Raw genomic sequence first — 13,542 nt, 5'->3', positions numbered from 1 at the left:
ACTGTCTTGGCCTTTGTACAATTGCTTGTGCCTCTTTGTCATTTGCATTTGCATTACAGATTGAGAGGATAAAATTTTTATGTCCTGTACTTGAAAGAAGATAGATGCATCAAAGCATAGTGAATAGAGTCAGGAAGACCTCCATTCAAGACCTACTGGTTGTGTGAATATCAGCAAATCATTTAGACTTTCAGTGTTCCCAGGTAACTCTTCCTGGCCACCCCCAAACGATTATGCCTGCAATTTAGCCTTCTCTTCCTCCTACCAGAAATGGCAATGCCTCTCCTGGAGTCTGGGGTTCTGATTGGCAGCTTTTCAACATATGTAGTCAGGTCCTTTGCCCACTATGTACTTCCCAACCATCCCCAGCCATAATGATGCACTTATACTCACCCATCCCCCAAACCTCTTTTCATTACTAATTCCCTTGTTATGTGCTTGCTGCCTTCCACTGTTAGAATATAAGTCCTTTGAGGGCAAGGGATTTATTACTTGTTGGTTCTTGTACCCCCAGCACTTAACACAGTGCCTGGCATATAATAAACATATGCCTTTTCATTCATTAGTTCATTATAAACTATACACGAGTTGCGGAGCTGTTTAATTGGAAGGAGTCTCCACACCATGAACTCTGTACGTGCATGGAATCACAGGCCTAGACCAAAAATGCAAACAACCTCCTCCAAGTAGGTTTAAAAACAAATAAACAAACTATATTTCTTTTCAAATAGCTTAATTCAGAGTATGATCTCTGCTACAGATTCATCACTGATATATTTACAATATAGGATCATGATAATAGTAAAAATGATAGCTAACATTTCTATAATTCCTTAAGGTTTACAAAGCACTTTCCTCATAGTATACCTGTAGGATAAGTACTATGTACTATCTCTCACCCTCCTTCATACACTCCCCCCCCCCCACGGGACAATGAGAGTTAAGTGACTTGCCCAGGGTCACACAGCTAGTAAGTGTCAAGTGTCTGAGGCTGGATTTTAACTCAGGTCCTCCTGAATCCAGGGCCAGAGCTTTATCCACTGCACCACCTAGCTGCCCCCCCCCATACACTTTTTTTTTTTTTGGTTTTTTTTTTTTGTGTGTGTGTGTGTGAGGCAATTGGGGTTAAGTGACTTGCCCAGGGTCACACAGCCAGTAAGTGTTAAGTGTCTAAGGCCAGATTTGAACTCAGGTACTCCTGACTCCAGGGCTGGTGCTCTATCCACTGTGCCACCTAGCCGCCCCCCCCATACACTTTTAAAGAGGGGAAGCACCTAGCAAAGTAACTGACATATATTAGTATCTTAATAAATCTTAGTTGAATTAAATTGAACCCAAATCTCAGAAATTATACATGCTTTTTCCATGATCACATTGCTTTCCAGTCCCCTTAATATATGTACCAGAGAGAATATACTAATATGCTCACTTTTTTAAATTAAAGAATAGATTATATTGAACCTAAAAACTGACTTTTAAGAAAAAGAAAAAAATTGCCACCCCCCCACCAGATTTCACTAGCTTGCCCATCCCTATAAACATCAGAGAAAAGTAGCATATTTTGTGACAATGAATTTTAGTGGCATGAATAAAAACTATAGAAATATGAGGTGATGCCATGACCCCACATTGACCACAATGGGAGGGGAAAGAACAATGACTAGATTAAATGAGATTTAAAAGCTGAACAGCAGTGACCATTCTGGTGTCCATAAATATGGGCCAAATCCTAATCCACTGAAAATTACAGGAACTGTCATACTTCTGCAAGAAGATGAAAATCTCGTTGTAATTTTTTCATTTGCAAAGGATCCACGAGTAGTAGAAACTAGAAAGAAGCTTGGATTTTGAAAAATACAGTTCCTTAGCCTCTAATTGTCGGTGCTCTCTCACCAAATTAGTAAGTATCTGAGGCCGGATTTGAACTCAAGAAGATGAGTTTTCCTAATTCTAAGCCCAGCACTCTATCCACAGCACCATCTAGATGCCCCATAATATCTGCCCCATTTATATCATGCTTACCTTGTGTCAGGTACTGTACTAAGTATTTTGCAATTATTGGCTCATTTGATCCTTAAAATAACCCTGGGAAGAAAGTGAGGCCTTCCCATTAAAAGATAACAACAAGTCACTACTATTAAAAAAAAAAAAAAACTGACACAACCGTAAAAACAACATGAAACATCCCTTCACATGACTCAAAGGTGATGCACACAGTACTTAGGCCAAGGGAGACCATTTCTACCAGGCCAAAGAAGATGTCTACTTCCCTAAACATTCATAAAGCAGAGAGTGAGGAGATCTCTTCTAAAGGGCAAACTCAAGAAGGAGCTAAAACATCGGATGGGAATTTGTAAAGTCTCCTAACTCTCTTTTAAAGTATTCGTACCAAAGAAAAGGTTAAAAGAGGTTTGAGTGTAGTGTAATAAACTTTCACTCTTTGTAAAGCTCTGGGTGATAAATGTATGTATGGTTACTGTATAAAAATATTGAGGTCAAATGCCAAAGATCTCTTGGGTTAAAGTTTTCTTTCATGGATAGGTGAAGGATCCAGAGCAGTCAAATCTCAAGAAAATGGCAGCTTGTCAGTCAAAGATCTGCACAGCTCCAGCTTACCAGGGAAGCCCATTCCCAAACTCTACTCAGCCTGATATTAAAAAACATTCTCTATGTGATATACCGTCGGCCATGGCATGTAATTTGTTTGGTTCCAAGAGACTAGGACAAGGGTTTGGAAGGTTCACTGCATTGTAAAAGAGATATGCCTGGCTGCAGGTTTTCATATTTGTAAGAAGAAAAGGCCCTATTCTTTAGGCTGAAGAGTAGGTTGGCCAGAATAAAGGCATAAGATGGGATCCATGAAGCCACTGGGAATTATGCTATCCCCATATAGAGTTTCAGGCGCTTGAGAGTAGGCCTATTTTACTATAACAATGTATACAGAGCAGGGCCTGGAGTTGGGAAAACCTGAGTGCAAATGCAAGTCTCAGATGCTTACTAGTTGAATGACCCTGGGCAAGTCACTTAAATCTATTTGCCTCAGTTTCCTCATCTGTAAAATGAGGATCATAATTACTCCTACCTTATAGGATTATAAGAATCACATGAGATAATAGTTGTAAAGTGCTTAGCACAGTACCTGGCACATAGTGAGTGTGATATAACCATTAGCTAATTTTATAGTATCCACATTGTGAAATGTCTCCCTATTCTGAGTATGGCTTCTAAGACCAGAAAGAAAGAAAAGATACTTGATTAGTATGCCTCCTCTCACTAGAAAACATGAAACATAAAAGAGATTTGTCGATAGCTTTAAGCAACACACACCTTTTAACTTCCACTCTGCTCCTGGGAGGGGGGGAACCTACCATTATCTTTTTCTTTTTTTTAGTGAGGCAATTGGGGTTAAGTGACTTGCCCAGGGTCACACAGCTAGTGAGTGTTAAGTGTCTGAGGCCGGATTTGAACCCAGGTACTCCTGACTCCAGGGCTGGTGCTCCATCCACTGTGCCACCTAGCTGCCCCGTACCATTATCTTTTAACTCTCCACAGTGCCGGGCAAACACTAGGTACTTGATAAGTTCTCAGTATATTAAAATCAAACACCCTCTGAACCACTTGAAGGAGGTAATGATGTTTGGGTTTTATGTGAATAATTCATAACTAAGAGGCATGACATCATGGATAGAGAGTCAGCCTGAGAGTCAGAAAGACATGAATTTGGGTCCTGCCTCAAGGAAATGACCTTGGGCAAGTGATTTAAAATCTTGGTACTCAAAGGCAGGTGTCTAACACTAGATCCTGTTTGAGCAGTATCTACTTCATGTTGGAAGTGTGTCCTCGCTAGGACTTCCTCCTAACCAATGAAATTACAGATCTAGTCTAAATCAAAATAATTTGTAATTGATGATAGAATCTCATAAAGTCTTACTCTGATGCCTCATCATAACATGTTGATGGCCCCAGGTTATGCCAGAAGGGTTTCAGCTATACCAGGTCCTCTTCACTTTGTAGGACTTTGGGTTTGGACATGGCAATAAACTGTAAGAACAAATGTCATTCATGCAAGGAGAGAGAGGGATGGTGAAGATCATGGGCACAATTCAGTTTAAAATTAATTCCATTTATTTGGTTTACTAGAGCTACACATGTCATAGATAATACTCTGTTTTTAATGAGTGTATGTTCCTATCAAGACAATCACATGGGTTAGCCGTTCTACTATTTATTTACAATTTCCTGGGAACTGTTAATTAATTATTTTTAAAAGAAGTGGCTAAGACTAGCCATTGTTTTTCTTCCACAAACAAGTCCTTAATGTGATTGCTTCTTATCTTCTACCAATAGCATTACTACATTTTAATTATTGCTACACATAGATATAATAATAATAACAATAACTCATTGATATAGCGTGTTAAGATTTACAAAGCATTGACATACACTATTTCACCTGGCTTTCTTTCACAAGCTTGCCTCTGACATTTATTACCTAGGTGAAATTAGACAAATCATTTGACTTCCCTGGGTCTCAGTTTCTTCATATGTAAACTGACAGGGTCATATTAAAGAGCCTCAGAAGTTCCTTATAGCTCTAAACCTTTAATGACCAGCTCTTTGAGGTAGGTAGCATTATTATCCTCATTTTACAGATGAAGAAACTTAAGGGTCACATAGCTAGTTTGTATGAAAGTGAGGCTTCACATTCAGGTCTTCCTGCTTCTCAAGCCAACATTCTTTCCACTATGCCAAAATGCCTCAAAATAGGAGGTGTGTGTGTGTGTGTGTGTGTGTGTGTGTGTGTGTATCAAAGAGAGAGAGAGAGAGAGAGAGAGAGAGAGAGAGAGAGATCAGGGAGACAGAAAGGAAACTAGAGTGAAAGCATACCAGACTAGAAATTTTCAAGCTATGGATTTTGTAAGCTCTCTTTAGACCAATTTACTGCATTTCAGCTATATATTTTGCAGGTAACTCACTTTTTCCTACAGGAAATAAAGGGGTGGCAGCGATGATGATATACCAAAAAATAAGGAATACAAAAGTGGTTATTCTTATATGTAATTCTTATGCATGTTAACGAATATTACAGTCATGTAACAAGGGGAGAATAGACCCCTAAATGCATCTCCCTCTGAAAAAACAAAAGGAAAGGAAATGTGATCATTTATAAGAGCAAGTTTGCAACCATTTTATTTTTCCTTTGAGTCTTGCCTCCAATGCCAAAACACACAAAACCCATAGGCCTTCCAGCATTAGCCATGAAATGTCCTGGTGTGAAATATCAGCATACTGTTTAAAATATATCCCTCTCCCCACAATGCTGTGGATTTTATTTTTGGATGGCAAATTATGAGCCTAACTCAATGTACCTTTCAGTATTTCATGAGTGACTCCTATTCCATTGTTAATGAAGGCATTCCACCAGTCAGCCAGCCACTGTTTAGAATAAAGTTGTTATGTACCATATCAATAAATTATGGTTATAATGGCAATAATTTCCTTCAAAAATAGGTTGTTGTCATGATAAAGGACTTGTTTACTGTAGGTGAGCTCCAAACACATTCTGTTTCACCTCTGTTGTCAAATAATAGTTGAGGCATGTGAGGTACCTTGAGATTTCTGGGTATTTTGTGAACCACTTCCTAGTTGCAGCTCACAGATTCTTTCTTCATTTGTTTAATGGTTCAGAACATAAGAAACATGAGCTGGAAAAGACCCATCGCCTTGTGCAGTCCCGGTGCCCAGTCAGATATTTCAAGGTGAGCACTGTGAAAAACCCAGCTTGGAAAATCTCCACGGATGGCATTTACACCCCAGAGGTGTTTCTCTCGCTACAGCGCAATTTCTTTGATGCTTGGCTCAAATTTTACCTTCACTCGATTTCACTCCATCATTCATAATTGGATCACCTAAAACAATTCCTCTTCCTCATTGAAAGCTTTTCACCTTTCAAATCCTTCCACCAAGATTCTCTATTCCCCTTCATGGGGCCTGGATCAAATTATACATATTTATCTTCAGATTAGTAATAAAAGAGTTGATGGCCTTTGTTGCATAATCATCAGGAACTTCCTCTTCAAAGCACTTCCTGTCCACACTCTGTACTGTGCTGGATGGGATTTGCAACACTCCATCAGATTATAGGCTGTAGATTCAGGTTCCTCAAGTTCTTAGGAAGATAAAAAACTCCCTTGTCTATCAACTGAAATAGAAAGCCCAGTTAACTTTCCTGGGTTCCCACTGTAATTTTAGCAAAGGGGAAGGTTATTTGGTCATTGGCAAAACTGTCTTAGGATTCTGGGACAAGGCTGCCCTGGTGAGATAATCTCTCTATTGAAGTACATATAACAGCTTTAGGAAGATTAGTCTCTTTCTTAATGACAGACAGCAAGTTTCATACCTATTTTGTATATGCATCTGGGTATACATGTTATCTCTTCCTATAAAATACAAGCAGCTCGAGGGTAGGGAGTGCTTTATTTTTGTCTCTGTATGGCTCTATATCCTCATACATTGCGTGGCACACAGTAGGTGCTTAATAAGCTAGAAATAAAGGAACAGAAAATTCCCAGATTCTGCCATATAATTCTTCAAGTGACATTGGACCACCACTCCATATGTCAATCTGTAAGTATTTTTTGGGGGGAGATAATGGCCTCCTACCTCTTCTACATGCAAATCCTTAAGATTTGAAAATTAATGAATTGGTAATGCATCAAGATGTCCAGAGAATGGATCTATCTATGTCTTGAGTCTTATGAAGATGATCTATCACTTCTCAACACTTTACCCTTTAGGATGACACAGTTTATAAGGTGTGAAAAAAATGGACAAGTAAGGATTCATTTGAGAGAAAGGACAAATTCACTCATACACATACATGTACATGCACACACACACACACACACACACGCACACAAAACACAGAAACTATAGCCTAGATCATTTCAAGAGTGAAACAGAAGTTCAATTGCTAGAGTGATTCTAATGTCTCCGATCCTATTGAACAGAAAAACAAAACAAAACAAAATAACAAGAATGTTCATGTCTTTCTTTGGTAAAAGGGGGATTCTCTCCTTCATCCAAGTCTATACTTTACTATGCTCAAATGATGGAGATAGTATTGGGCAAATGAGAGTGCTTTTCTTTTTGATTCAGGTAAATAATTAAATATATAAATAATACAGAAAGATATTTTTATGAGTTTCAAAGGAGTTCCTAGGAGTAAGACCAAAGAAAGAAAGAAGGAAGGAAGAGAGGGAGGGAGGGAAAGAATGAAAGAAGGAAAGAAGGAAGGAAAGAAAGAAAAAAAGGAGGGAGAAAGGGAGGGAGGGGGAAGGAGGGAAGGAAAGAAGGAAGAGAGGGGAAGAGAAAGAAAGAAAGAAAGAAAGAAAGAAAGAAAGAAAGAAAGAAAGAAAGAAAGAAAGAAAGAAAGAAAGAGAGGGAGGGAGGAAGGAAAGAAGGAAGAAATACATACACACAAGTTCAGTATGGGGAAATGATGACTGATCTGATATTCCATTGATATACTGGTCAATCTAAATGGAGTCCAAACATGAGGGGATGATGTAAATGGTAGGATCATTGAATGATCTCTAGTGCAATTACATCCACGACCTGGGAAGTTCATGTATTGGATTCTATCTCTTACAATTAGATCCCTGATATCTAAATAGTTGCCTTATTGGAGTCTGGGAAGAAAGGGAGACCAGAATCTTCTGAACATCTTGAGGACTCTGGGTCTCAAAAAGCGTTGACACCTATTTGATTTTCATTCTGAATGCCTTCCACATGTCAAAAGCTGTTAAGCTCAGCTTTCTAAAGGTCTTTTTTTTCCTCCTCTCAGTTTGTTCACATGTAGCAAATTTAGACTTTAGAGTCATTCACCTCGGTCTGACTCTCTTCACTTGGCTCAGGTCTGTGACTTGGTAAGAACAGAGCCTCCATGCCTCTTAGCTGTTCTGCTATTTAGCAACAAGATGAGCAGCCATGCTGTGCTTAGGGAAATGAGTGAACAAGAGCATGAAGAGGAACAAAGACAAAAGGTGTAGTGAGGGTTCCAATGAATGGGAAAAGATTCCTTGGCCTCCCTCCCACATCTGTCAATCCTCCAACTCTACCACCCCAAATAAACCCAAAAAATATCCCAGAGAGTAGAGAAAGAGCAAAACATTGCTGGGTTCACAGGCAGTTTACAAAGTCAATGTTTTGTTTAGGACATAAGCATTTACTTCTATCCATCCACACTTATCATGCACTTATTAGCTGTGTGACTGTGGGCAAGTCACATAGCGCTTCTTAGCCTCAGTTTCCTCATATGAAAAATGAGGGTCTTGGGATTTTATGGACTCTACAATCCCTTCCAGCTCTAAATATATGACCTTTCTCAATCAAGGCTATTTCAGCATTTCAAATGCCCAGTGTACCTAAAGGCACTTGGATAATACTGTTTGGTTTGGTGAGGTTTGATATGGCTTTCCAGAAACTACCTTGGGCAACCCTTCCATTTCATTCCATTTAGAACTCTGACAGGATTCCACTGCTTTAGAGCACTTTGGAGAATGCATTCTGTCTCTGACCTTGGAAGCGAGAAGCTGTGCATCATCAAAACAATTCTTACTGATGACAGTGAGACCTAAATGATCTGGCACATCTAAACGAACCCTTTCTGGACACCCCCAACCCATTGAGGGAGGTTGATTAATATTTCAGGATAATGCACATTTGATTCTTTTTTTTAAAATAAAGTATTTTATTATTTTCTAGTTACATGTAGGGATAGTTTTTAACATTTATTTTCATAGGAATTTTAGTTCCAAATTTTTCTCCCACCCTCTCTTCCCTCACTCCTCCCCAAGATGGAAAGCAATCTGATATAGGTTATATATGTGCAATCATATTAAACATATTTCTACATTAGTCATATTATTAAAGAAAAGACAGAGCACAAGGGGAAAAAACTCAAAAAAAGAAGAAAAAAACAGCCCAAAAATAGAAACAGTATGGTTCAATCTGCATTCATAATCCACAGTTCTTTTTTCTGGATGTTGAGAACATTTTCTATCATGAGTTCTTTGAAATTGTTTTGGATCATTGCACTGCTGAGAAGAGCAGTCTGTTACCATTGTTCACCACACAATGTTGCTGTTACTGTGTATGATGTTCTGGCTCTGTTCCTCTCAGTCAGCATTAGTTCATATAAGTCCTTCCAGGTTTCTTTGAACTCCTCCTTGCTCATCGTTTCTTACAGCACAATAGTATTCTATTACATTCATATACCACAATTTGTTGAGCCATTCCCCAATTGATGGGCATTCCCTCTATTGGCAATTCTTTGCTACCACAAAGAGAGCTGCTATAAATATTTTTGTACACGTGAGCCCTTTTCCCTCTTCTGTGATCTCTTTGGGATACAGACCTAGCAGTGGTATTACTGGGTCAAAGGGTATGAACAGTCCCATAGCTCTTTAGGCATAGTTCCGAATTGCTCTCCAGAACGGTTGGATCAGTTCACAGCTGCACCAACAATGCATTAATGTTCCAATTTTTCCACAGCTTCTCCAGCATTTATTATTTTCCTTTTTTTTTTTTGCACACTTGATTCTGCCAGTAAGAATCTTAATTTTGTCTTATTGCTATGCATTATTCTTGGGGGGTCGATAACACTACCAAATCTCCGTGGATAAATAAAAAATAAAAACAATGTACTTCAGCCCTTTCTCCCCGGGAGCCTCGCAGCCTGCTCGAGATGAGCTGCAGCTTCTTCTCTCAGAACTCTTCTTCGCCTCCTCTGTCTCCTCCCGTGCTTTGTGACGCCAAAGAACCGAAGAGCAGCTCAGCCCAGCCCCGAGTGAAGCCAACCCGGGAAGAGCCCCATACCGCCGTGGCAGCAGCCACTGCAGCAGTAGCTGCCGAAATCATGGTGAACATGCACAAGACCCGATGAACCTACTGCAAGAGTGTGGTAAGCACCAGCTGCACAAGGCGACGCAGTACAAGAAGGGCAAGGACTGTCTGTACGCTCAGGGCAATGGGGCACTAATACCAAGCTCATCTTCCACAAGAAGGCCAAGACCACGAAGAAAAGCTCGTGGAGTCCAAGAGGATGCTGACCATCAAGCGCTGCAAGCACTTCAAGCTGGGAGGAGACAAGAAGAGGAAGGGGCAAGTGATCCAGTTCTGAGCTGCCTCCGGTGCGCCCCTGGCTCCCGAGAGAGAGAAACGATTAAAATGTTGAAACTTCCCCCCCTCCCCCCAAAAGTACTTCATTGCATAGTTATGACACAGTAAACCAGGTACACAAAATTCAACCAACCAGAAAGTGCAAGTGAGGAGATTTCCCCCCAAAATTAATTTTGTGAAAAAAGGGCAATGATGAATAAATTAACTGATATCCTGTATTTATTTAACAAATATTCACTGATTGTGAGTGCTTTCTGGAGTTTCTCATGAACTTAGTGTATATTAAAGTGAACCTCACATACTTTTTAAGTCTTTATCTGTGTTATAGTATAATACAATAATCTTCAATGCTCATAGCAACTCATATGTTGCATAACAAAATCTTGAATAATTTGAACATTTTAGGATTAAGGAGCAGGGAACTCCTGCTGAGGTAATTCCTGCCTCTATGCCCTGTGTGCCTGAGTAGTAGAGATTTGCCCTGAGCACTGCAAAGCTAAGTGACTTGCCCAGGATCACGCAGCCAGTTTTTATAAAAGGGAAGCCAAAAATCCATGTTGTTCTAATTCTGAGACTAGTCTTTTATCCACTACATGACATCGATTCACAGGAAAGTTTGCTATCAAAAAAGTAGCACTTACTTCCTCCTGTGTTCCTTAATACTCACGCCAATGAACAACAGCAATAATATATACCATGATCCTTGGCCAAGAATATGCAGTAATCATCATACACTATTGGTGGATTTGTGAATTGGTCCTACCATTCTGCAAAATATTTTGGAATTATCCAAGAAAAGTTACCCAATTCTTTATACCTTTTGATCTAGGAATCATGCTAAATTTTAAACTTTCAGTGAGGTCAGTGGCAGAAAAATAAAAGAACCATATGTGCAAAAATATTTATAGCAGTTATTTTTCGTGTTTATAATAGCAAAAAGTTGGAAATGAACTATATGCTCAACATTTGGGAAATAGCTAAACAAAATGTGGTATATGGATTTAATGAAATATGATTTAAGAACAATAGGATAGGGAAGAGACAAGTGATTTCATTCATATAAGGAAATACCAGATAAGGACATTCTCAAGTACAATGCGGATTATAACTTTCTCTGCAATTTATAATCTTAGAAAATTGTCTAAAACAGAGAGGTCAAATGGATTGCCCAAAGTCACACTTGCCATAATGTGTCACATGTAAGATTTGAATCCAGGTCTTTCAACTTCCAAGGCTGACTCTCTGTATACTGAGCCATGTTGCCTCTTAAGTAAGAACCTATAAATATGAGGAATTAAGATTAACACAGAAAGAACTGCATGAACTGTTGTAGAATGCAGAAAGCAAAATAATTTTGCACACAATGACTTCCTTTTTTCTGGGGTTGTGGGATAGTTATGGCCAGACTTGAAATTTCAGTGGTAAAGAAAATGAATGCTAAGAAACCTCTTTTCACCAGTCCAGAGGTTGTAACATCTCTGCAGGTTTTATAGAATTGCCCAGGAATCTGAGAGATTAAATGGTTTGCCTACATGACCACTATGTGTCAGAGGCCAGACAAGAACCCAAATCTTCCTGACTCTGAGGCAGTTTCATTCTCTACTGGCCAACATTGTCTCTTGACAAAATAAGTACACTATAAATTAAAAGAACTCTAAAAGGGAAAAAAATCCCTCAGGTCAATTACAAAGGGCAATTTTGGTTACAAATTACCAAAGTTAAAGCACATATCCTTCTTCTTGTTCTTGTTCTTGTTCTCCTCCTCCTTCTTCTCCTTCTTCTCCTTCTCCTTCTCCTTCTCCTTCTCCTTCTCCTTCTCCTTCTCCTTCTCCTTCTCCTTCTCCTTCTCCTTCTTCTTCAAATCCTGTTCTGTTATCAAATGGAAAGCTAGAAAGATAGATGGTAATACATATTGTTGGTCAAAATTTCTTTTAGTTAACCTTGCTTAATACTCTTTTTAAAGGGTTTGGGGAAGTAATTGATGTGTCAAAACAAAATGTATTAATTTAAAAAAAGACAAGAAAAAAACCAAGAATCTAGAGCCAGAAAGCAAAATTGATAAAGCAAATGATGATGTTTTGGAATCCTGGCCTACCCAAAACTCTCCAAAGAAGGCCTTCATCTTACACCAAAAGTCTCTTAGATATCTCATGTACCTGTCTATTTTCTAACCAGTCTGACCAAACGTATCTCTTGAGGCCATCTCTTAGGCCAGATGGAGGCACTCGCCAGCTGATTTAGTTCACCATAATTTTCTCCTCTCCTTTACAGCCTCTGCACATGGCCCCATATGCCCATAGGATGGGCAACCAGAGGTGCCTAACTTTAGCTCTGCCTACACAATAAAGCCAGATTTGGAAGGTACATGCTTGAAAAACTGACTAGAATGCATGCCACTTATACCACCCCCTCCCTTTGCTCACCAGCCTCACACATGTGAAAGGGCATTGAATACCATTCTTAGTGTTTGTCAGACTTAAGTGCTCTTGGATGGCAGCCCATTCCTCAGGGCAAGTGTTGAACATATGTTTTGGGTCTGTCACCTTGCTTCCTTGGGGACTGAGTGAGTTCCCCAGTCAGCACTGTCTAGTACTAACTCCCCTTAAGACCCTGCCTGCCTGCCCCCTGATTACAAAAGGCAATTTCTCTTTTGACACCCAGGAGTGGTCTCGTTGAACTTTCTAGGCATCTGCTACACAATATTGCCTATCATTGTTGCAGCTACAAATGTCTGCATTTCCCAGCTCCCTTTCCTTTATCGCTCAGGTGTTCTGTTTTGGCACAGAAATCTTAACCAGTCTATTGACTGGAGTGTGCTCTGAGGTAAAGGGAAAACAGGTAGAAAATCAACAAGGGTCCACATTTCAATAGCTAATCTGGAGGTTACAAAAGGTCATTCATGAAGTCTCTCTTTTCTGTTCTGCCTCCTCTCAACACCAAAGGGTTTTACCCACCAAAGGAAAATGGCAAATTGGAGAGTCAATGTAGTTTTTCCTTCCTTGAAAGGCGAATATTTGTTGGTTTGTTGGTTTGTTTTGGTTTTCCCCAAACAAAAAAAGGATTGACCTAAAAAAAAAAAGGAAAAGGCTGCTTCATTCTTTACCAACACAAAATGTGTACCATTATTCTAATTGAAGCAATATGCTTTCAAGGGTGGAGCAGTGTGGTAATAAAGAAACCTCTTTTGGGGACTTGGCTTTACCTTGGGGCCTTCTCACATAACATAGGTGGATAGTTGCAACACAGGAAAGACTACTATGGTCTTTTTTTAAAAACTCAGTTTTAAATCCATACAATGCCACAGTGTCTTTCCCACCACAGTATAATTCTTGTTCTGTGGACAGAAAGATTGACAAAGGG

General features: G+C 39.4%; 1 pseudogene; it reads left to right on the top strand.

Annotated features, from left to right (window-relative positions):
* Positions 1–9,919: 9,919 nt before the first annotated feature.
* On the top strand, positions 9,920–10,183 carry LOC122739943 (annotated as a pseudogene).
* Positions 10,184–13,542: the final 3,359 nt, after the last annotated feature.

This window comes from Dromiciops gliroides, chromosome 2 (assembly GCF_019393635.1).
Source record: "Dromiciops gliroides isolate mDroGli1 chromosome 2, mDroGli1.pri, whole genome shotgun sequence".
NCBI classification, from domain to species: Eukaryota; Metazoa; Chordata; class Mammalia; order Microbiotheria; family Microbiotheriidae; genus Dromiciops; species Dromiciops gliroides.
Note: the sequence above shows the minus strand (reverse complement) of the source record. Positions and strands in the feature narration are given on the sequence as shown.